Here is a 23,985-nt window from a genome sequence, read left to right on the forward strand (position 1 = left end):
GTAATTTGCAGGAAATGTTCAGGTTTCTCCTAAAAGGAAGCAGGTGGTTGCTGTTGCTTTTGCTAGGGAGGCGAGCTCAGATTCTGCCTCTTTTTACGTGGAGCTCTCTGCACCGAGGCTTTAAATCAGACCCGTCCTCCTCCTCCTCTTCCTCCTCCTGGCTTTGTTTAGAGGCAACAAAAAAGAAAAGAAAAGAGGGGGATTTTCCCCCCCCTCCACCTCCTTGCTTGGACCTCCGCGAAGGATCCAGTCCACAGGCACTCGGGGTGCTTGTCAAAATCAGACAGCAAAGGGGCTGCGATTCAGGCTCTCCCATCTGCCCATCAGGAAGGGGAGGGGGAACTGCAATTGGGCGAGAGCCTATGAGAAGAGGTGGAGAAACAGGTTGCAACCCACTCCAGCCTAGTTAGGGAGCGAAGTGTTTAACTTCCTCGCAATCGGCTCCATCTTTCTCCTCCTAAAGAGAAAGATCATCTCATTTTCTTTTTCCACGAAGAGAGAGAGAGAGAGAGAGAGAGAGAGAGTAGGAGGGGAGCCCGCATATCCCCCTCCTCCATATGTACCTCTCCCAAGAGAATTAATCACATTTGTGTTGCGGAGCTGGGGCGGGTAGAGGAGTGCTAACAATGGGTTTGACTAAGCTTTTCATGCCAGCAAGCTTTAGGAATGGTTGGTTTTCCTCTCTCTCTCTCTCACTCACTCACTCACTCACACACACACACAGAGAGAGGGGGGGTTGCTTCTGTTGAGCAACCAAATTAGTTCTTCCAGCGGAGGATGAGAAAGGAGGGGTCTACGACTGAACAAAGACATCACCTCGGAGTCCCTGGGTAGCAGCGGAAGATTGCTGAGCAGCAAGAAAACGCAGCCTGTCAAGAGTTTTTCTCCTGAGCTGGTCGCTTGAGGAGGCTGGAGTTGGCTCCCCTGTTCCTTATCTGAAAAATCCCAAGCTCCTTACCCAGCTCAAGAGGAAGGTGGGTTAAGAACTGGGATTCCAAGAGCATCTCCCCTCCGCACCCACAAACTTTGAAACACCCCCAGATCTTCCCTCCAGGCTTCCCTGGAGATTGTCCTTAATGGGCTGGTCTTCACCACTATCCCCTCCCAAAACAGGTTTGGTGCGCGGCGCTGCCCCCCTCCCCAATCTCTCACACGAGGAACAACATATGGATAAGGAACTTCGGGTTTTAACAGCTCTGTGCATCTCTGGTCAACTCTTCTATTGTATTTAGGGAAGTGGTGGCTGAAATGGAGGAGCGACCCTGACATGGGACAGAGGCATTCCTTCTGAAAATGACAATTCGGTGTTTACAGCCAAGATGCCCTTCTGGTCCCTAAACCATCCCTTCTCCAGAGATACTCCTGCTTCCTTCCAAAAGGGCACTTTGGTATTTTAACTTGGAGTGGAGTGAACTTTCATTTGGGCTATACTTGTGAATTTTAATGGTTGATTATTGCCTGGGCTCGTGCTTGGTATTTGAACTTTGGCGAAGTTCTTATCTGTTTGTAATTGCCTTTTATGTTGCGCTTCTAAATGCTGAGTTCTTCCTTGAGCAAGGTGGAGAAGGTTGCCTATAAATGTCATAATACATCAAGAAGCATGTAAATATACCCAGAACTGGCAGAACGGAAAACCTGGATCTCTGTACAAAGGGGTCAGCCAAGAAACAGCCTCTGTTGGCATCTTAGAGCCTCTCGCTGCAGCCATCATTTGCTCACCGAAACACTCAGTTAGTCCCACAGATTCGAAGGATCTTGGGATAAGGCAGGATTTGGGAATGTAGCTGAATGACATTTGACAGCTAACACAGGGCTGGACCCTGAGAGGTCATCTAACTCAACCCACTTCCTGTCTTATAACAATATTGTGGCATGTGTTTCCATGCGTAATGTAAATCTTTGTGAGAATGCTGGTTGAAAGGTAAAGGTAAAGGGACCCCTGACCATTAGGTCCAGTCACGGCCAACTCTGGGGTTGCGGTGCTCGTCTCGCTTTATTGGCCAAGGGAGCCAGCGTACAGCTTCCGGGTCATGTGGCCAGCATGACTAAGCCGCTTCTGGCAAACCAGAGCAGCACACAGAATCGCCGTTTACTTTCCCGCCGGAGCGGTACCTATTTATCTACTTGCACTTTGACGTGCTTTTGAACTGCTAGGTTGGCAGGAGCAGGGACCGAGCAATGGGAGCTCACCCCGTCGCAGGGATTCAAACCGTCGACCTTCTGATCGGCAAGCCCTAGGCTCTGTGGTTCAACCCACAGTGCCAGCGGGTTATAAATCTGTAAGTAAACTATAAAAACAAAATGAGCAAACTAGTGCTAAATCTCAAAGATGATAAAAGATGTGAGGGTTCAGAGTCAATGGGTGATTTTAGACCATGGACTTAATGATCTTAAAATCATGGTGGGGAGAAGTCTATGTGTTTTGAAGCAGACAACAAACATTTCTCACTTCCCTCCCACTGCTGTTCCGTGCATCCCAACTGCTCCTATGTATGTTTTTTTTTGGGGGGGGGGGGACAAATCAATAACAGCTTGCCAATCTTGTGGTTGTTTTTTTTTAAGAAACGGAAGAATTCATGGAGTATTTGCATTCCCCTCCCCCCATTTTCTGCACAAACACAAGCTTCTGAATGTTTTAAGGGTGGCCCCACGGGGAGCTCATTGCAGCAGCCAACCCACCAGTTGACTGCAGCAATACAAAACATGTCATTTTGCCTGACACTCCCAAAAGGCACACTTTCACAACTTGCCACAGCGGGAAATAAGGGGAGGGGGGTACTGGGAGAAAAAGATGGTGTGCCATTTTGTTAATCTAGAACTGTGATCTATGGGCTCTCTCAAGTGACTCAGTTCCCTTTAAGTCTGTAACGCCTTCCGTCCCAGAACTCTTCCATAGAATCACCTCTCTCTCTTTTATCATGCTCACCCTAATCACCTTATCCATGAAACCTTTGGCTCAGCCGATTAATACTCACTACTCTAATTTAATTAGAGTTAAGCCTGAAGGCTAGTTCACAGCCTGCAGCAAGGATCCCCATAATAGTTTGTTCTCTACATACAAATAAAACTCCACACATTTTTTAAAAAATAAAACTAGATGTCATGGAGAAGATCTGTAGTTGAGCCTTCTCCCTGGCATGCTAGATTTCTACCTGCTGGGATTCTACCACCACCCTCCTCTCCCCCTGGCCCAAGGATGTGTTGCCTCCTAGCTGCAGGCTGAAGTGGAGCAATCCAGGAACAGTTGTGCAATGGAATCTGGTGTGTGAGCTACACGCAAAGTTTGTATACTCACGCTTGTTCGCTTTCATCCCTTTATACCCTGTGTCCCTGCACATTTATATTGTAAGCTCCTGGGAGGCAGGGACCTCTGTGTTTAAATTATGTTGTACACACCATGCACACGTATGACACTTAAAAAAAAAAATACTAAGCAAACCACCCTTCTTTGGCTGGAGTCTCAGATCCACTCAGAGTATTGTGGAATAATAATAATAATTATAATAATAATTTATTATTTGTACCCCACCCATCTGGCTGGGTTTCCCCAGCCACTCTGGGCGGCTTCCATAGGAACCCAAAAACACGAAAATATCATACATTAAAAACTTCCCTGAACAGGGCTGCCTTAAGATGTCTTCTGAATATCAGGTAGTTGTTTATCGTTTTGACATCTGATGGGAGGGCGTGCCAAAAGGCGGGCGCCACTACCGAAAAGGCCCTCTGCCTGGTTCCCTGTAACCTTACTTCTCGCAATGAGGGAACCGCCAGAAGGCCCTCAGCGCTGGACCTCAGCGTCCAGGCAGAACGATGGGGGTGGAGATGCTCCTTCAGGTATACTGGGCCGAGGCCGTTCAGGGCTTTAAAGGTTAACACCAGCACTTTGAATTGTGCTCGGAAACATACTGGGAGCCAATGTAGGTCTTTCAAGACCGGTGTTATGTGGTCTCAGCAGCCGTCCCCAGTCACCAGTCTAGCTGCCGCATTCTGGATTAGCTGTAGTATCCGAGTCACTTTCAAAGGTAGTTCCACGTAGAGCGCATTGCAGTAATCCAAGCGGGAGATAACCAGAGCATGCACCACTCTGGCGAGACAGTCCGCGGGCAGGGAGGGTCTCAGCCTGCGTACCAGGTGGAGTTGGTAGACAGCTGCCCTGGATACAGAATTGACCTGCGCCTCCATGGACAGCTGTGAGTCCAAAATAACTCCCAGGCTGCGCACCTGGTCCTTCAGGGGCATAGTTACCCTATTCAGGACCAGGGAATCCTCCACACCTGCCCGCCCCCTGTCCCCCAAAAACAGTACTTCTGTCTTGTCAGGATTCAACTTCAATCCATTAGCCGCCATCCATCCTCCAACTGCCTCCAGGCACTCACACAGGACCTTCACTGCCTTCACTGGTTCTGATTTGAAATCACTTTGCAATCCAAAGTGGAAATGGCTGTGCAGACCGTCATTTGGAGGAAGCAATGGGCTTTTGACCGCATCTTGTGTCTCTCAGGGTGCTTTCACACAGCGCAGTTTTAATTGGCACTCGTGATGAATGCAAAGGTTCTCTTGGTTTCCTGAAAATGCCTCATTTCTGCAGGCTGCCTGCCTGCTTAATAGCCATTTCTACTGAGCATAATTGGGGCGGGGGGAGTGGGGGGGGGTTTACAAGCAGCAATAATTTTACAGGTGACTGAATGAAGTCTGCAAGCTTAGTCCATTCTTCCTTCCTAAATGTCCTCTAAAAGAACTCTGAGCAATGTTTTGGCACTTTCAAAAAAAAGAAAGAAAAACGCCATTTCAACTGGAGTTGTATAAATATTTCAAAACTGATTTCTCCTCCCTTTCCCCAGTACGGCAATGTGTGCAGTAGCACTGGTAGCTTGTAAACCTGCAAACAAACTGTATGTGCATGCAATGCCAGCCTTAGCATTAGGGGGCTCTGGGATGATGATTAAGCAGCAACAGCAAATGGAAGATACATTCCCACTGTATTCTGCTCTGGTCAGACCTCACCTGGGGTACTGTGTCCAGTTCTGGGCACCACAATTCAAGAAGGACACTGACAAACTGGAACGTGTCCAGAGGAGGGCAACCAAAATGGTCAAAGGTCTGGAAACGATACCTTATGAGGAACGGCTAAGGGAGCTGGGCATGTTTAGCCTGGAGAAGAGGAGGTTAAGGGGTGATATGATAGCCATGTTCAAATATATAAAAGGATGTCACATAGAGGAGGGAGAAAGGTTGTTTTCTGCTGCTCCAGAGAAGCGGACACGGAGCAATGGATCCAAACTACAAGAAAGAAGATTCCACCTAAACATTAGGAAGAACTTCCTGACAGTAAGAGCTGTTTGACAGTGAAATTTGCTGCCAAGGAGTGTGGTGGAGTCTCCTCCTTTGGAGGTCTTTAAGCAGAGGCTTGACAACCATATGTCAGGAGTGCTCTGATGGTGTTTCCTGCTTGGCAGGGGGTTGGACTCGATGGTCCTTGTGGTCTCTTCCAACTCTATCATTCTATGATTCTATGATTCTATGATTCCCTTCTGTGCAGATTCTGCTGCTGCTGCCAAGAGGCTGGGGGGGGGGAGACTGTAAACTAGGAGTGCAGGACAACTGTTAAGTCAATCAGGTATTGAGGGTTAGAGCTCAGTGAAAAGCAAAGAGTGGCAAGAGTAGATACAGTTGGCTTTGGAAAATGGAGTTCAAATCCATGCTCCTTCATGAAACTCACCAGGTGGTCTTGAGCAAATCATTCTGTTCCTATCTAATCTGCGTCACAGGTTTGTTGAGGAGATAAAATGAAAGACCCTCCAAGGATATCTCCGTAGTGTCTTAGAGAACAGAGATGAAACAAGGAAGGGAGAAGGTGCAGAGTGCAGGAACCTGCAGAGTGCAGTAAGATCAGCACTAGTAACAGGAGGTAAAAATAGGCAAAGGACCCTTGGATGGTTAAGTCCAATCAAAGGCGACTATGGGGTGTGCTGCTCATCTCGCTTCAGGTTGAGGGAGCCGGTGCTTGTCCACAGACAGCTTTCCGGGTCATGTGGCCAGCGTGACTAAACCACTTCTGGCACAACGGAACACCGTGATGAAAGCCAGAGCGCACGGAAATGCTGTTTACCTTCCCACCGCAGTGGTACCTATTTATCTACTCGCACTGGTGTGCTTTCGAACAGCTAGGTTGGCGGGAGCTGGGACAGAGCAACGGGAGCTCATCCTGTGGCAGGAATTTGAACCGCTGACCTTCTGATCGGCAAGCCCAAGAGGCTCAGTGGTTTAGACCACAGCACCACCCACATCCCTTAGCAGCAGGAACATCTGGGTGACTGGAGAAGAGGATTTACCGTCTTCGCCATTCCCCAGCACTTACATTTGCTGCTGCCAGCCTCCTCTGAAGGAGAGATGAGGACACCAACTAGCCTGCGAGCTATTTAGCCTGGAGGGACCTCACCCATCCTGAACTGTGTTTAAGCCAATCTGCTGTGGCAAGACTGCCACTAGTAGCATGGGTTAGCTTTATTTTAATTTTGGACAGATGCTTTTGAATTTTCTCTGTATTATAAGTATGAAGTCTATGCTGTTTCATTGCAAAATTGAAATTAACATACCGTATTTTTCGCTCTATAGGACGCACTTTTTCCCCTTCAAAAATGAAGGGGAAATGTGTGTGCGTCCTATGGAGCGAAGACGCCATAGCCCCGCGACCCTCTCCCAGCTGGAGAGGTGATGCGCGGCTATGGCAGGAACCTCTACAGCCCCGTGTCACCTCTCCAGCTGGGAGAGCACGCGCACGGGGCTAAAGCAGCCCCCCGCGACCCTCTCCCGGCTGGAGAGGTGACGCGCGGCTATGCCAGGAGCCTCTCCGCTGCGCCTTTCTGTTGCTCCCTGACCTGCTCTTTGGGGCTGGTGATGGGCTTCCCCCGCCACAAAGAGCAGGTCGAAAGGAACCTGAAGCCTGGAGAGCGAGAGGGGTCAGTGCACACCGACCCCTCTCGCTCTCCAGGCTTCCAAGGTAGCCGCCTGAACGCACCTTAAACGGCACCTTGTTTTAGAACGGGAAAACAAGAGGGGGAAAGTTCTCCCCCTCTCTGTGCAGCGCCTCCTGCCGCTTCACTGAAGGGGCGCTGGGCAGAGAGGGAGAGAACTTTTTTTTCTTGTTCTCCCCCCTCTAAAACAAAGTGTGTCCTATTGTCTGGTGCATCTTATGGTGCGAAAAATACAGTATGTGTATTCAATTGTCCCATCTACTAATGGGTTTTGCAACAAAGTGTTTTCTGTTTTCACCAGCTAAGGTTTATTGTGAGCCATGTTAGATGCAGTTTACTGGGGTACTGGGGGGGGGGGATGGCATGTAAATAAAGGGTGAGGAGTATGAAAATGCTCAAGTGATAAACCAGTGAACAGGAGGATGGATGGGTTAGGTGGAGAAGGTGCAGCTGTACCTGTGTGAGAAGAGTGGGTGGGATGCTAATTTAATGTCTGAAATAAGCAAAAAAACAACAACAACAACAACAAAAAACCACAAAGGAATTCAGGCCCTTTCCTCCTCCTCCTGCATATCTCATCCCTCTGCATATAAATTGAATAAACACATGTTATTTATTATTTAAGTAGTGATATGCCTCTTCCTCACTTTGCAAAGCAGCCTACAACCAAGCAATTGCATCACAAAGCAGCCATGAAAACCAATCCATGCACCCATAAAACAGAAACAGCAAAGAAGGGGGGGGAGGTGAACCAGGAAAATAATCTATTTCATAGAAAGCAATCAAAAGCAGCAATCATAAGCAGCAAAGTGCAAAATATAAGGCAGCAGCAGATTACAGAGCAGATGCTAAAAGCTCTGCTGAATTAAAAACAAAACAAACTATTATTTTAACCTGCCAACTAACTTCAGCTACTCTAGAACTCCTTAAGAGCATTCCATAAGTGGGATGTCACCACAGAAAAGACTCTCTCCATGGTGGCTACCCAGCTGGTCCTGGAAGGCAAGGTACCCAAAAAGGATCTCTGCTGCAGGACCTCTTAAAGTTTCATGACATATTGTGACATGCCACCCCAGTCTCCACAAGTGGTGCAAGATTCCAGGGTTCCAGGCTCCGTACATCCTTTTGAAAAGGAGGCACAGCAAAGACAGTGGTGCCTTCATAACACACTGTTTCTTCTCACATATATGCAGCCTAAGTCCACGATGGTGGGGCTCACAGCATTCACACTCCAAGTGGGTCCTGCTTCTCCCATAGTCACAATCTACAAAAATGCAAACACAAGATGCTGGCTAATAACTGTTAGTGAATATATAATAGCTTATGATGTCATTAAAAATATACGAATAAGCCACTTCAAAATGATGTATATATCATTTTATATTTTATATTTTATATTTTATATTTTATATTTTATATTTTATATTTTATATTTTATATTTTATATTTTATATTTTATATTTTATATTTTATATTTTATATTTTATATTTTATATTTTATATTTTATATTTTATATTTTATATTTTATATTTTATATTTTATATTTTATATTTTATATTTTATATTTTATATTATTTATACTCCACCCTCCCCGGCCAAGACCAGCCAAGATGTTGTTGTTGTTGTTTAGTTGTTTAGTCGTGTCCGACTCTTCATGACCCCATGGACCAGAGCACACCAGGCACTTCTGTCTTCCACTGCCTCCCGCAGTTAGCCAAGATACATCTCACAAAATATACGAACAACTACAAGTTGTTATATGCATCAAACAAATCAATGAGTAGCAAGGAACGCCAAGCCGTCTCTCAAAGGAAGATGTCTCACAAAAGTCTCAAAGGAAGATGTCTCTCTGAAATTTCAAAAGAACAGTATATCCGGAATAGTTCAACTGTTTCAGAATACAGTGGTACCTCGGGTTACATACGCTTCAGGTTACAGACTCCGCTAACCCAGAAATAGTGCTTCAGGTTAAGAACTTTGCTTCAGGATGAGAACAGAAATCATGCTCTGGCGGCATGGCGGCAGCAGGAGGCCCCATTAGCTAAAGTGGTGCTTCAGGTTAAGAACAGTTTCAGGTTAAGAACGGACCTCCGGAACGAATTAAGTACTTAACCTGAGGTACCACTGTAAAGTCTTCATCAACATATAATTATCAATCAAATATTCATACTAGAAGGGATCATGCTAGTGGATCAGTGTTCACATACACATAGAACAACTTGTAGTTACTCGTATATTTTGTGAGATGTGTTGTAGGATATATACATCATATACAACGGTTATTAGCCAGCATGTTGCGTCTGCATTGTTGTGGATTGTTACACTTTGCAACTCAGGGGTTTGTGTTTGTTCTCCCATACTCACAGCAGCCTTGGATTCAAAGAGGCACCAGCCATGTGTCTCTTCCTCTGCCACCATCCCTACCCTAGGCAGTGCCCAGAGTTCCTGGATTATAATGCCAATGCCCACCAGCACTGGGGATGCGGGTGGCCCTGTGGGTTAAACCACAGAGCCTAGGACTTGCCAATCAGAAGGTTGGTGGTTCGAATCCCCGCGACGGGGTGAGCTCCCGTTGCTCTGTCCCAGCTCCTGCCAACCTAGCAGTTCGAAAGCATGCTTGTGCAAGTAGATAAATAGGTACTGCTCTGGCAGCAAGGTAAACGGCGTTTCCGTGTGCTGCTCTGGTTAGCCAGAAGCGGCTTAGTCATGCTGGCCACATGACCCAGAAGCTGTATGCCAGCTCCCTCGGCCAATAAGTGAGATGAGCGCTCACGACTGGACCTAATGGTCAGGGGTCCCTTTACCTTTACCTTACCACCAGCATTGATGGAAACAGACATGGCAGTCCCGGCTGACTAAGGGTGTGGTTGCAGTCCTCCCAGCTGTTGCTAGTTCTCTGCTACGTATATGGCTGGTTGGAAGTATCGACTGATGACTAAATAGAGTGATTTATTCCTTCTGGGTCTAGAGGCTGCCGTAAACTAATCAAATGTGGTCTGTAGAGATCTCTCCCCCCCCCCTTCTCTTCCTCTCTGCCCAGCACATTAAGAATGATGGTGTGGATCCTGCCGCTGCAACTCCTAACATTTATGTTAATTAAGCTTGTAGCATGGCCAGGTGCCAAGTAACGATTGCCACTCCCAGCCAAAGTCTCGTTTCAGCCTGATAGCGTCCCAGTCTCCCTGGCTTGATATGCCAGCAGGCACCAGTGCTAGCGTTGCCTCATTCTTTTGAAGTCAGCAAATAAGATTTCTGTGCACCAAGAGTGAATACAGCCTCCCCTGCAACAGACATTTTCTGTTTATTAATCGCAACGGCCTTTGGTCAAGGCGATAACCGACGGTTGCACATCCAAACACAAAAGTTCTTTCTAATAATGGACAATGAATTCATTGCATCCCGCCGTGAAATCTTGCACGTTTTTTCCTTTCCTCCAGTAAACGCAGCTACTGTGATTAATGTCGCCTTGTCATTCAACATGTCATTAAACAAGAAGGTTAATTGGGAAGGAGTAGGCACATAGGCTACAATATCCAGAGTCGGCCCAAAATAAATGACTCTGACCTCAAGCTACTAGGAAGAAAACAACGTGTTTGGTTCCTATTCCCCAGTTCACCCAAACTCAATTCATGGGTCGTTGTCTGAAAAAGTGATGTCATGCACACTCCCTACCTTCTCACCCCAATGTTTCTGCCTCATTAGCTCCCTCCTCAGCCTTTTTGCACTGAGTGGGTCTGAAGGGGCCTTCTCATTTGTGTGACTGCACAGAGAATCCGTCACATAACCTGGAGTCCCCAAGAGTGCAGTACTACTACAGTGGTGCCCCGCAAGACGAATGCCTCGCAAGACGGAAAACTCGCTAGACGAAAGAGTTTTCCGTTTTGGAGGTGCTTCGCAAAACGAATCTCCTATGGGCTTGCTTCGCAAGACGACAATGTCTTGTGAGTTCCTGCAGGGTTTTTTTCCTCCCCCCTTTTTCTAAGCCGCTAAGTCGCTTATCAGCTGATCCGATCAGCAGATAAGCCGCTAAAAGCTGCTAAAAGCCGCTAATAGTGCTAATAGTGCTAATCCGCTAATCCGTCAATGGGCTTGCTTCGCAAGACGAAAAAACCACTAGACGAAGAGAATCACAGAACGGATTCTTTTCATCTTGCGAAGCACCACTGTATTTGTATGGAGGATACTAGGTGGGTTTGCCCGAATGCATTTAGGTTGCTTCCGGGTGATCTGTTTCTTCAGCATTTATCCCAATTTGTGTGCACAAAGTTTGTGGGGAGCTTAGGTATCAGCTGTTTATTGAGCATTCCTTCTGATTTGTTTGTGGGGGGGTTATACAATGTCTTAAATGGGACGCGGATGGCGCTGTGGTCTAAACGACTGAGCCTAGGGCTTGCCGATCAGAAGGTTGGTGGTTCGAATCCCTGTGACGGGGTGAGCTCCTGTTGTTCAGTCCCAGCTCCTGCCCACCTAGCAGTTTGAAAGCATGTCAAAGTGCAAGTAGATAAATAGGTACCACTACAGTGGGAAGGTAAACGGTATTTCCATGAGCTGTTCTGGTTTGCCAGAAGCAGCTTAGTCATGCTGGCCACATGACCCGGAAGCTGTCTGCAGACAAACGCCGGCATCCTCGGCCTATAGAGTGAGATGAGCGTGCAACCCCAGAGTCATCCACAACTGGACCTAACGGTCAGGGGTACCTTTACCTTACAATGTCTTGCCAAGCAATTGTTAACCCACACTTTTCAGTACAACTTCCCATAACTTTCCTTATCACAAGAAGCCTGGCTTTTGCAGGTGGGGAGAGAGTTTGTTGAGCCAAATCAACTTTAACTGCTGATCTGTGATCGAATCCCACCCCAAAATAGCAACTGTATGGACGCTTCCTTGGAAGCCCCCTTTGGACTTCCCCACTCAGTGCAAAAGGGTTAGGGTAGTCAGGGTGGGTCCAGTACGCACAGGAACACTGGTGGCAGGGCAGCACATGTGACCCCATGCTTCCTACTGTTATCTTGCAAAACAACCAGATGGACAGAAGAACTCAAAAGCTTATTCACCATATTATGTGCTTTTTGTTTGTCGTAATAAATGTATTGCCCTATGGGGGATTTTGGAACTTTCTTCTTTAATGATGCATATCAATAACGACATCATATTAATAACTAATGTCTGACTCTCTAAAATGAGATTCCAAATCTGATCAAGCATTAGGCTAATAAAAAAGCATTTGACTAATAAAAAGTGAACATTAATATTAATTATATCCATTACAGCCCCCAAATATGTCATTGAACAGGGTCATTCATTTCCTTTCATCTAAATTACCCATACAGACACAATTACCCATATGAACATGCAACATAACCAACATATTAATCCAATCTCCTAAAATATTAAACATATTACAGCGAAAAAACTCCAGTGTTGCAATTTACTTAAACATATATTACACAGTTAAAACTGCAAATCCTACATAATAAATGACATCAAATTTATTTTGCTCATAATTTAACTCAGTCTCATAAATACCATGATGCTTCAACTCACATATTTAATGAGTATTGACCCTATATGACTCATCCTACTAAAAGAAATGGCAAGCAGTGCTATTTCCCAAGCAGAACTTGACAAAGCATTTGAACATATATATCTTCATGGGGAAATATATCAAATTACATTGGGTGCTTCTAAACGGAACTCTCCCCATGCAAGCTGCATCTGAAAGTAGAATAGACTTTTCCCACTTCAGAGGGCATTTTGCACGTACAGCCACACTAATAGGTGTCCCATAGTCATGCAAGGAGGGAGGGAAAAATTCACTCGTCCATGCCAAGTGAGGAGTTTGGATCAAGTTTTCAAAATCACTTTTCAAATCTGTACAACACCGCAGCAGCATTATAGATTACTTTAACATTTCATAGAGGAAATTGGGGATTTGAAATCTGCAATTTTATGCAGATGTTCTTGTCATTCAGTAATCCAGATCTGAAGCCCACACAGCGACGTTTCCGTGAAGGAAGAAGAGGCTCCACTGTAAATCCAAATGTCTTGGTTCCTTCCTTCCTGCAACTAAGGTGCCATCTACTGGCTATTTTCAATAGCATCACTGAATGACAGTCAAATCAACCTGCAAAATCCAGTGGCTAGGAAATGTAAGGATCATGCTGGTCAATTGAGAGGTGTATAATAAGTGGTGTCTCTGCCTCAAGAGAATGTTGCTGAACTACAACCTCCATCAAATTGTTCCCAAGACCAATTTGCTGATGGTCCGGTATCTTAGGAGTCAGCCACATCTGGATGGTAGCATATTGCCTACTCCTGCTAAGGTCAGAACAAAGAGACTCAGTTTGCAGGCACACATCATCCAGCCCAATTTGCATAATGTGGGTTGAATAATATGCAACAATGTGAACAAAATCTAGAGAGTCGCAATTTTAGATTGTTCCCTGGATAATTCGCCCAGGCTAATGGAATGTTTCCAATTGCATTTAACATTTCAGGACCATTATTTTTACATTCTTTGTTCCTATCGGTCTCTCGCAGAGACGGCGTTTTCTGACCTTGCTTGAAAAGATTCTCATGAAACTCGCAGGCATGAGATGGCCTTCTTGTGGACCAGCTGTAGCATCTCAGCAGGCCGATGAGGAAAGGCTCGCTTGAGAGTGGCACCGCATCAAAATATCCCTGTGCCAAGGAGAAGGCAGGGTTGGAACAGTGCTGATGGGGAAAGTCTGGTTTGAATTTGTGCATGGCGAGACAATCATCCACAATGGTTAGCACTGGGGGGGGGGGAGAGATAACGAACGTGTGAAGCGAACATAGTTCAGAGCGCATGGACGGGAAAGCATCAAACTTCAAGAAATGGCCAATTGAGGAGCGACCAGAGAAATCCAAAGCTCAGAAGAGAAATTTCGCCAAACAAATGAAAGCTAGCCGTTACACAGATGAAGCATCTTATCAAAGCGATCATGGCCCTACAAAGTAATAAGCACCTGTCAGATGCTGATGGTGGTTGCTCGTGAGTAACCAGGCAGGACTCCAACCTGTCTTTTACAGGTTTTATTGTGCAAACTATTTACAGTGCAGATCTACAAAGTTCATGTCCGTCTTAGTCACTTGCAGAATTCGGGAGTGGCCCCTTCCAGCTTCTCCCCCAACATAAGAACTTCGGCACCCCAAGCCTCCGCCTCCCCTCCTTGCGTTTCACACCTCTGTGCAAGCTGGGCGATGGAAGTGGCATGCGTCCCTCCTGGCCAGCCCGGTGAGGTGAGGCGCTGGGGCTCTCAGCAGCATCCTCGAGCCCTTTCCTCGCTTGGCTGGCCCCTTCCCTCTCTTCTCCACTGGAGGTGTGGTTTTTCCCACTGCTGGAACTGCTCCTCAGGAGTTTTGGAGGCTCTCTGTATTCCAACGGCCCCCTGCCTCCCTCCCCTGTTCCAATGGCAGTCCCCTGACAGCACCCATATAAACTGCAACAAAATGTTGCAGTGTGGTGTGCTGAGTGTCCCAGACAGGCATACATGCCCTCTTCCATAATACTTCATTTCCAGCTTGCACCCACAGCCACTCAGCATTCTGTGATCAATAAACCTACTCAGTTCACAATGGGCTATTTGGGGTTGTTTTGAAGGCAAAGGAGGGGGTGCCTCTTTAGGGGTCCCCCCCAACACACATATTTTGTACTTCCACAAACCTTGTTGTTTCCCCAAAGCGGGATGGTACCTCCTTCTGGTTTCTCTGTGACTCTGTTTTGGTTACAAGGCCACAGGCCCTCAACAGCACCTGAATTTGCTATGAGAGGGAGTGATTATTTTCTAAGGAACAGACAAAACCGATATGTAGGAAACCCAAGTTTGATTAGTTTTACACCAGGAGCGATTGGGTAATTTAGTAACTTTCCTGTAAAAGATCAATTCTGTAATGTAAATGGGAGGAGAACATCTTCTCCTTCCCACAAGAAGATCTCAGCTAGACTGGACTAAAGCTTTCATCTAGTCCGGCTTTCTGGACCAGAAGGAATGATAATCACTAAATAACAGATCCTCTCCTAGTGCCTATTTCCATTCCCACAGCCTGGTATCTCTCAGGTTCAGAATCTGCTGAAAGTTTTAAGTCTTGACGCTATAAAACTTTGGGAGCAGGTGAGTGGGGGAACAATGGCTTGACAACTCAAACTATCTCACTGATTTGAAAATAAGCTACAATGTCCTGAAGGCAACATTTGCAACCAGCTTCCAGAATTAGAATCCAAGACTTGTTGGCATTGCGAACCCCAAGGAGCACTGGCATGCCTGGGCTGAGGAAACATGTTGCTAAGTGCAAAACAGAAGGGAGGCGCAAGCAGCCCAGCATGATGGGAAAGCAGCCCCAAGTCCTACCTTTTGTCACACTTGTGTTTTTTTAAGTAACAGTGGGAAAATGTTTCTGAAGATGCATAAGGGCTGACGCCAGCAACACAGCAGGCAAAATGTTACTTATTATTGGACCAGCTAATTGTTTCAGAAGTGCAGCGAGCTTGATCTCCTTGAAATTGTCATCAGACATAGGTTTTCCGAGCAATTTAAACAACAGATTTTGTTACACATTCTATTTAAAAAAGAAGAAGTAGACAGAGAGCAGCAAAGCGCAGATGGCTAGCTGCCCGGGGGTCTGCACAGAGAACAAAAAAGAAGCAAGAAAGCACACACTCGGTAGGTTTGACCGTAGTCCAGCCTTCCTGAGACATAAACAACATTTTCCTGGCATTTGCAGATCACACATTTCAGCTGGAAAGGTGTGGGTCAGTTCTCTCTAATCCATCTGTTATGTACTGAGTTGAATAGGATCCAAAATGCAGCAGTCTGGTCCTAGAACAATAGGATCCAAAATGCAGCAGTCTGGTCCTAGAACAATAGGCTCCAGAAAGCAGTCTGATTGGTCCACAGGAGCCATCCAATCCAACTCCAGGTGGAAGTGAATCCGCGACCTGATTGGCCTACAGGAGAATCCCTAAATTAGCCAATCACGTGGGGCCCATTGTGTAAATAATGTATATAAAGCAGACAGTCTGGGGGAACTTCCATTCCTCCTCACCACTATGAGCTGAATAAAGAGCATGAAATCCACTCTCGACTCCGAGCATATTTCACCATCTATGCAAGACACCTGCTGCCATCATCCAACTAGCAGGTGGAGCTGAAGGGAAACTTAATACAGTATGCCCCTTACCCCAATATAAGGCGTTGGCATCATCTTGTTAGAGTCGTGCCCACAGGGCTGGTAACACACACGAGTCCTAAACTGAGCCTCCATGTGGTCAAAATCCTCTGGGTGATTGTGGCAGTCTTCTGTTCCAAAGGCTGGCACAGCTGCCCAGAGAGAACCCTCTGCCAGCCTCTGGCACCACCCATCTTCTCCTGGCGGCACAAAGGAATGAGGAAGGTGTAATGAAAGGGGAGTGGAAGAAGCTGGGCAGTGCAGGAGGCCCAGAAGGCAGGCAACAGAAGTCCTAGCTGTGCTGAAGGCTGGAAGGGGTTTCTGCTGAGGGCTCCTAAGGGCAATTAGTCCTTGATCCTACGAAAGCAGTCTGCACACAGCCCCCTAGAGCAGCCTTTGCCAACCTGATGCCTTCCAGATGATTTCAGGACACTGCTCCTGAAAGACCCACGTTGGCTCCCAGTACGTTTCCGAGCACAGTTCAAAGTGTTGGTGCTGACCTTTAAAGCCCTAAATGGCCTCGGTCCAGTATACCTGAAGGAGCGTCTCCACCCCCATCGTTCATCCCGGACACTGAGGTCCAGCTCCAAGGGCGGTTCCCTCACTGTGAGAAGCAGAGCTACAGGGAACCAGGCAGAGGGCCTTCTCGGTAGTGGCACCCGCCCTGTGGAACGCCCTCCCACCAGATGTCAAGGAGGTGAGTAATGAAGAAGAGTGACTAGTGGGGTGCCACAGGGTTCTGTCTTGGGCCCGGTCTTATTCAACATCTTTATCAACGACTTGGATGATGGACTCAAGGGCATCCTGATCAAATTTGCAGATGACACCAAACTGGGAGGGGTGGCTAACACCCCAGAGGACAGGATCACACTTTAAAACGACCTTGACAGATTAGAGAACTGGGCAAAAACAAACAAGATGAATTTTAACAGGGAGAAATGTAAAGTATTGCACTTGGGCAAAAAAAAATGAGAGGCACAAATACAAGATGGGTGACACCTGGCTTGAGAGCAGTACATGTGAAAAGGATCTAGGAGTCTTGGTTGACCACAAATTTGACATGAGCCAACAGTGTGACGCGGCAGCTAAAAAAGCCAATGCAATTCTGGGCTGCATCAATAGGAGTATAGCATCTAGATTAAGGGAAGTAATAGTGCCACTGTATTCTGCTCTGGTCAGACCACACCTGGAGTACTGTGTCCAGTTCTGGGCACCACAATTCAAGAAGGACACTGACAAACTGGAACGTGTCCAGAGGAGGGCAACCAAAATGGTCAAAGGCCTGGAAACGATGCCTTATGAGGAACGGCTAAGGGAGCTGGGCATGTTTAGCCTGGAGAAGAGGAGGTTAAGGGGTGATATGATAGCCATGTTCAAATATATAAAAGGATGTCACATAGAGGAGGGAGAAAGGTTGTTTTCTGCTGCTCCAGAGAAGCGGACACGGAGCAATGGATCCAAACTACAAGAAAGAAGATTCCACCTAAACATTAGGAAGAACTTCCTGACAGTAAGAGCTGTTCGACAGTGGAATTTGCTGCCAAGGAGCGTGGTGGAGTCTCCTAGTTTTGGGGGGTCTTTAAGCAGAGGCTTGACAACCATATGTCAGGAGTGCTCTGATGGTGTTTCCTGCTTGGCAGGGGGTTGGACTCGATGGCCCTTGTGGTCTCTTCCAACTCTATGATTCTATGATTCTATGATTCTATGATTCTATGATTCTATGATTCTATGAAATATATTTGGCAGACATCTGAAGGCAGCCCTGCATAGGGAAGCTTTTTTAAGGTTTAAGGCTTTACTATGCTTTTATATGGGACGCGGGTGGTGCTGCGGATTAAACCGCAGAGTCTAGGGCTTGCCGATCAAAAGGTCGGTGGTTCGAATCCCCGTGACGGGGTGAGCTCCCATTGCTCAGTCCCTGCTCCTGCCAACCTAGCAGTTTGAAAGCACGTCAAAGTGCAAGTAGATAAATAGATAGCACTCCGGCGGGAAGGCATTTCTGTGTGCTGCTCTGGTTCACCAAAAGCGGCTTAGTCATCCTGGCCACATGCCCTGGAAGCTGTACGCCGGCTCCCTCGGCCAATAAAACAAGATGAGCGCCGCAACCCCAGAGTCGGCCACGACTGGACCTAATGGTCAGGGCTTCCTTTACTTTACCTTTATGCTTTTATATATGCTGGAAGCTGCCCAGAGTGGGTGAGGCAACCCAGTCAGATGGATGGGGGAACAAATAATAAATTATGATGATGACGGCAATGACTTTCTGACAGTAAGAGCTGTTTTGACAGTGGAACGAACTCCCTTGGAAAGTGGTGGCCATTCTTTGGAGGTTTTAAAGCAGAGATTGGATGGCCATCTGTCATGAATGAGATTCCTGCGTTGAAGGGGGTTGGACTAGACTCTACGATTTGATGATTCAAATTCAAGTTTTCAACAGAGACCCTGTTTTAAAGAAAGAATTGCAACAGTCCCCAACTGAAATTGCCACCTGCCTCATTCCCACATGAGCCACAACCCAGGCAAAAGAGATTGTTTGCCTCCCTTTTTCTCAAAAGGAAAGGTGTTCAAGGCTTCGACAGAGCCCTGCGCAAGAGCAGAGGCATATACAGGGGGATGCGACTGGTGCAGAGCCTCAGGGGGGCCACAAGTATCATTTAGAATAGAGCATGAAAGTCAAAGGGAGGGGTGCTGAATTTTGGCATGGCACAGGGAACTGGCCAGGGACAGGAAACCTGAGGCCCTGTTATCATAGAATCATAGAGTTGGAAGAGACCACAAGGGCCATCGAGTCCAACCCCCTGCCAAGCAGGAAACACCATCAGAGCACTCCTGACATATGGTTGTCAAGCCTCTGCTTAAAGACCCCCCAAAACTAGGAGACTCCACCACGCTCCTTGGCAGCAAATTCCACTGTCGAACAGCTCTTACTGTCAGGAAGTTCTTCCTAATGTTTAGGTGGAATCTTCTTTCTTGTAGTTTGGATCCATTGCTCCGTGTCCGCTTCTCTGGAGCAGCAGGAAACAACCTTTCTCCCTCCTCTATGTGACATCCTTTTATATATTTGAACATGGCTATCATATCACCCCTTAACCTCCTCTTCTCCAGGCTAAACATGCCCAGCTCCCTTAGCCGTTCCTCATAAGGCATCGTTTCCAGGCCTTTGACCATTTTGGTTGCCCTCCTCTGGACACGTTGGGCTGCAACTCCCATCAGTCCCAGGCAGCAGGGCCAAGGGCCAGAGAAGATGGGATCTGCAGCCCCAAAACATCTGAAATCCCCAGCACCCCATCCATGGATTAGACCAAATATGTTAGTCATTGATAATTTAGTAGTAGTAGTAGCAGTATTTATGCCCCACCCATCTGGCTGGGTTTCCCCAGCCACTCTGGGTGGCTTCCAATTAAATAGTAAAATACAATAGTTCTTCAGATATTAAAAGCTTCCCTAAACAGGGCTGCCTTCAGATGTCTTCTAAAAGTCAGATAGTTGTTTTTCCTTTGACATCTGGTGGCAGGGCATTCCGCAGGGCGGGCGCCACTACCAAGAAGGCCCTCTGCCTGGTTCCCTGTAACTTGGCTTCTCGCAGCGAGGAAACCACCAGAAGGCCCTCAGAGCTGGATCTCAGTGTCCGGGTAGAATAATGAGGGTGGAGATGCTCCTTCAGGTATACTGGGCCAAGGCTGTTTAGGGCTTTGAAGATCAGCACCAACACTTTGAATTGTGCTGGGAGCCAATGTAGGTCTTTCAAGACTGGTGTTATGTGGTCTTGGCGGTCACATTCTGGATTAGTTGGAGTTTCCGGGTCACCTTCAAAGGTAGCCCCACATACAGCGCATTGCAGTAGTCCAAGTGGGATATAACCAGAGCATGCACCACTCTGGCAAGACAGTCTGCAGGCGGGTAGGGTCTCAGCCTGCGTACCAGATGGAGCTGGTAGACAGTTGCCCTGGACACAGAATTGACGTGCGCCTCCATGGACAGCTGTGAGTCCAAAATGACTCCCAGGCTGCGCACCTGGTCCTTCAGGGGCACAGTTACCCCATTCAGGACCAGGGAGTCTGACTGTGCCATAGCAAGGCCCTCCTTGCCCTATCTGGGCATGCCACGACTTCTCCTGCTGCTGTTGCTGTGCTGCTTGTGGCTCTCATTACACATTTCAATCACTCCTGGCTGGATTCAGCTAGCCTTGCCAACTGTAGGTGAAAAGAAAGTAATGCGATATTCTTTGGTGGACTGATTTCTTCTGTTGAAAGGGCGTATAAAAGCATTATGCTTACACTTAAACCGGCATATCAGAATCTAAAGGACTTCCATATGCCAGCCCCAGCATGTGGTATATACCTAACTCAACACAGCAGATGTCCCAATGGTAACTACGTGGGTGAAATCAAACAGACCTGAAGTCCTGAGCAAACTCAAACCAGATTTTATTTTGTGGTTTTTTTTAAACACAACAGATTATAGAGATGAACTGCTTGCTAGTTTGTGGGTGAGTCTTTCTTTTCCCATCTCCATTTTACTTTTCAAATGACAACTAACACAGCCATTTTCTCCTATGGACGACACAGGTATGTTTAGATTCCTATTGAGGTAACACGTGAAAAACTGTGTTGGTCCCCTAGCAAACAGGGTTCCGAAGGAATCACCAACAGAAACTGCCTCTTATGCAGATCTCAAGGCATATTACATGCAATCTCTCAGTGGCTCAGTCACCTTGCAAGGCAGTCTGATGTTATTACAGGTGGCAGTCTGCATAGAGGTTTGAGTCTTACAGGGCCTTCTCGGTAGTGGCACCCGCCCTGTGGAACGCCCTCCCTTCAGATGTCAAGGAGATAAATAGTGATTTAAATAAGATACACTCAAGTTTCTTGAAACGTATCCTCAGACTCCCAAATGCAATCAAGTATGAGACGATGTGTGCAGAATTAGGTATAGACATGAGGGAATAGCACTATAAAATACTGGCTGCGTTGCCATTTTCGCTCCCAACCTTCGAGTCTGCTTTCCGATTTACTTAAGGACTCCTATAAATCCAGATGGCTCCAGCTCATGAACAGCAAAATTTGATCTATTGGTATTGACTTGGAATTACTGTATAATTCTAGTGAGCAATATATGTATCGCAATATCAAAATTAGATTAAGGGATATTGGGGGGGGGGGAAACATTGTCAGCTGTAAATAAAATCTGCTCCCCCAAGTTCTATGGTTTGAATACAGCCGATAACAGGATCACTTATTGTAATGAGTATGGGTTGCTCGTGCGTAAGTTGCCGCCTCTCCTGGCTATGTTGCCTGGTTAAACCTTTCTGTCTGGACAGCCCTTCACTTCATGGCTGCCTCAGTTGCTAGCAGAATCCATCAGTGGGCGTTTCTTAAACCTTTTCCAACATAAAAGTTGTTTGACGCCAAGTCTCCTCCTACTCTCTCTGCGCTGAAGTCGTCTGCGCAGGGAGGGTGTGGATAGCAGAGGACCCGTGCTCTCCCCGCTGGTGTCCGGTGAAGAGTCCTGGAGCCCTCTCGCTGATTCCCCCATCTGCCCCCCTTTATCCCTGGTGTTGCGCTGATTTGCTTCCCCATCTGTTGAGCTGCCTCTCTCCCTGCTGGGCCCTTCTCCAGCATCACTTGGGAGCCTTCCCTCCGCCTCTAGCTCCTATGTCAGTTCCCTGACACTTATATCTCAAAGTTAATCATTGCAGCCCAAAGCAGGGCATTTATGTTCACCTGATTTAACGTTTCCCCCCTCAGCTTTTGTTAAGGGCAGATAAACATCCCTAGAAATGATAGACACAGCAGATGTTATTTGAATGTGCCAGACCCCCTAAAACACATTCTTTTCTACTGTCCACTGTACAACCAGCTACACAAACATGTGTTATCCCTCTTTTTGGGCAGTTTAACATCATGGCACAATGAAAATATCAGATTCTACCTGTCTGATATGAACCCGGAGGTAACTGCAAGGATGGCTGAGTTTTTGTCAATAGTATCTCTTAGAGTGGTGAATGGCACCGTTTAGTGGGAAGACGCTCCAATGAAAATTTCTGTTACTATATATCTTTTATGGCTGCTTCTTTGTATATATTTTTGTATATGGATGTTTTAAGACGGTCGATATCTGTAATGCCTAATAAAGGTTTGGAGAAAGAAGAAGAATTGCACAACTTTTAGAAGACATCTGAAGACAGCCCTGTATCGGGAGGTTTTTAATGCTTGATGTGTTTATTACATTTTTAGATATGCTATAAGCTTCCCAGAGAGGCTGAGGGAACCCAGCTATAGAGAATCTGCCAGTTCACCCACTCCATTCTACTGGTTCTCAACGTCCTGGACCAAATTCCATGCAGATCTCAATTCAAGATTGCATGGATGATGATGATGATGATGATGATGATGTTTGAGAAATCTGCTTTCGTGTGCTCTCAGGTCATTTATCCTAAAAGCAAACTTAAATATCTATGCATTCATAATACTGTGGGCATTCATCTCTTTTCATCTCAGGGTCATACTGCTGCTCAGTGAATTCTTATCTATAGTCAAAGCATGAATGGTTGTATAATTGCGTGACCAGGCGGCAACAGGCCCAGCCCCCAGGGATGATAAGGAAGGAATAAAGACTCTGACAACGTTATATGGAATTAAAATTAGGCCACAACTTTATTAAACTTCCAAATGTAGGAAGATCTTGGCTTAGGCCTTGGGTGTGCATCCCCCAGGGGGAACTGGGGCTCATCAGGGAAATGGGATATGGAGGTGCTCTGTGAGACGTAAGTATAGCAGGCAGTCTAGCCCATGTCCCTGCAGGCAGGGTAGTTCACTGACGACCTTTCAGTGTATGGTCAGTGACACCCATATACAGTCATACCTCAGGTTAAAGACGCTTCGCGTTAAATCTTTTCAGGTTGCGTCCTGTGGTGACCCAGAAGTACCAGAAAAGGTTACTTCTGGGTTACGTCACTCGCGCATGCACAGACATGCAAAATGATGTCACACGCATGCACAGAAGCAGTGAATCACGTCTACGTATGCGCGGGTTGCGTTCTGCTCAGGTTGCGAACGGGGCTCCGGAATGGATCCCATTCGCAACCGGAGGTACCACTGTATATAACCCCTTTAAGAGGGGGACCCTGGAATTGCCACCACAAGGAACAAACAACAGGCAGGGGTAATGGGTTTGGTGGGTCTGTTGTCACCCTGGGCTCCCAAACAGGAGGAGGAAAGGAGGCTCCCCATTTTGAACCTGCAGACAGGTGCTTCTTGCGTCCTTTTAATCATGCTTGTATCCAGAAGCACAGCCTGTGTAGCTCACAGTGGTAAAGAGTGAGCCATAACACAGTATAAGGGTGAGTGGTGTGCTATGAAAGTCTTGCTGTTCTGAAAATGTCAAAATATTTGGGGACTGTGTTTCCATGAAGCTGTCAAGGGGCAAATGCCAGAAGCCATTCTCGCCATTTGACCTGAAAGCGCTATAATTCAAATTTCACAGGGTGCTTAAAAAACAAAAAACCCTCATACAGTCATACTTCGGGTTACAGAAACTTCGGGTTGCGCGATTTTGGGTTGCGCACTGCACCAAACCTGGAAGTACCGGAACGGGTTACTTCCGGGTTTTGGCACTTGCGCATGCGCAGAAGTGCTAAATCACCCTTTGCGCATGCGCAGACGTGCCTAATCACAACCTGAGCGTGGGCAGATTGTTAGGTTTCTGTTTGTGCCACTGGCAGTGCTTGGAGTCACAAGACTCTGTTTACATTCCAGGGATTCCAGAGTGTTGGAAGTCTCACGGGAGACAGGAGACGGATGTTGTTGTTACTGGTTTCCT

The 23,985-nt window shown here is 46.8% G+C and overlaps 1 protein-coding gene across 1 annotated transcript in view; it reads right to left on the minus strand.

The window, feature by feature from the left end:
• The window catches only part of LOC309534691 (voltage-dependent R-type calcium channel subunit alpha-1E-like), a gene marked incomplete at its 3' end in the record, with an annotated part of 186,644 nt that overhangs the window by 41,362 nt on the left and 121,297 nt on the right, over positions 1-23,985 (minus strand). The gene's annotated exons all lie outside the window — the stretch shown is intronic.

Source organism: Podarcis vaucheri, assembly GCF_965113315.1.
Source record: "Podarcis vaucheri genome assembly, chromosome: 6".
Lineage (NCBI taxonomy): Eukaryota > Metazoa > Chordata > Lepidosauria > Squamata > Lacertidae > Podarcis > Podarcis vaucheri.